This window comes from Elephantulus edwardii, unplaced genomic scaffold, assembly GCF_000299155.1.
Source record: "Elephantulus edwardii isolate Elephantulus edwardi_28Jun2011 unplaced genomic scaffold, EleEdw1.0 scaffold00034, whole genome shotgun sequence".
Classification (NCBI taxonomy): Eukaryota; Metazoa; Chordata; class Mammalia; order Macroscelidea; family Macroscelididae; genus Elephantulus; species Elephantulus edwardii.
This window is the reverse complement of record NW_006399784.1, coordinates 8766924-8768964: the sequence shown is the minus strand read 5'-3', so window position 1 is coordinate 8768964 and position 2041 is coordinate 8766924.

Here is a 2041-nt window from a genome sequence, read left to right as displayed (position 1 = left end):
CCCTGGTGTACACCCTTCCCAATTTTGAACCATGCATTGTTACCTTAGTCATCCTTATTCTTCTTCATTCTTGATATCTTGAAATGCTTTATTGTACTATTTAAAAAACCAAGCCAACCCAAAACATTGAGGACAGAAAATACATGTTATTATGCCCTAAACCTTGACACAAGGGACAGCCTTCCTTGGTTCTGACTGCAGATGTTACTGCCAAACTAGTGGAAACTACATATTATGTGGTGCTGGAGACTGTCAGTAGACTAAAAGTCTGATTTTTAGATATCTGTGAGCCCTATTCTATGCCTATTTTACTAAATTATGTCTTAACGTGACTTTTTTTTTCTTTTACTGGCAAGCTCACTTTTATGAAGTTCTCCTTTTAGTTCTTCTATTTCAGGCTACACCTGGTTAAATCTAGCTGTTCTTCTCTTCATAAATAATGTATAAAACTATTTTACACATGATTGAAGACTCGACTAAGAAATCCTTAAAAGGGAACACTTTGACTAATTTTTTATTTATATTTGTGGATAATTCCTATTTAAAATAGAATCCTACTGATTTTCACTATCAAACTGGCAAGCTTTCATGACTTCTACTGAAGTCCTTGACAATCAAGCCACTTCAGGGCAACAAGTCAAACCTTCACTGGAACTGTAGAAGTGCTTCATAGAAATTGATTATTAGTTTATGTGTAATAGTTATTTATTCTTATACTGTCAGTGAAATAAAGAAAGACACTGAAAAAAAAAGCATTGACATAGTGTTTGCAATAATGGACATGAACATGGATGAGATTGTGAGGATAAAAGAGGACAGGACATGTCTTTGTTCATGAAGTCACTAGGAATCAGTTGACTGGATTATACTTAGCAACAATAATAAGAAATAGCATTTTGGAATTGCACATGAATTTAGCTTGATATGATAACCAAGATAGAGTAAATTTCTCACAGAAATCTCATAAAAATAGAGCTTTAGTAACACAATTTCTAGATACTATCTCCCCACTGAAATGACTGATTAAAAAATAAAAAGATTTTCAACCAAAAGAGTATCCTAAAGTTAAGAAATGATAGGAAATATTTATCTGATTCTAATTTTATCTTATCTTAATTTTTTAAATTTTATTTTGATTTGCATACATAATTAGTATAATTGTGTTTTCCCCTATCATCTTTCACATTGTACTTGATCACAATCATTTCCATCCATTGTGTTTTATAAAATTAATCACAATTGAACTATGTCCACCATTATCCTGTCTTTCCAGAAACCAGCCAGATCTTTTGCATTTCTTTTACCCTCTCCCTCCACCAACCGAATTGTGTGGTCTTGTGAGCCCCCACCCATCCTCACCCCTCTGCTCCTACCCGTTTTCCCCTTGGATCTCTACATACATTTTATTAGTTATCCTATTTTATAACGATGTTCTTATGTAGTATTTGTTTTTAAAGACTGAGATAGTTCACGAAACATAATTCTTTCCAGTCTCTCCCAAGTTATGCAATAGATTCTTAAATTTCTGCTCTTATCCATTTGTTTATTGGTACAAAGGAATATTATGCAGCATTGCAAAACAGTAAAATATACAACATTACACAACATGGGGGAGCCTGGAGGACATTAGGTTAAGTGACATATCTCATCATTAAAAAAAACAAACACAAAAACCCAACATAATATTGCACCGCACCACTGTTCTAAAACAGGGCAGACATGGTAAAAGAGTTGGAGAGGGAATAGGGAACGGGTGGATTGAGAATGAACACTGAATTGGAACAGGTGAGAGGAAGAACTATTGGAAAGGAATATACTATACATTATATGTATGAGAACAGTTTGGATGTAAGAGGCTTTGGAAGGGGGAAAGGAGGGGAAAGGAAGGAGGGTCAGTGCAATAATGAATAAAAAATAAATTAAAAAAATTTGTTGCTACTGAGTACTGTATAGTATTGCATCAAACTGCTTCTCAATTTACTTCTGCACTAATGAGAAATGTTGTTGTTGTTGTTATGTGTCATCTAGTCGCCTGCAACTC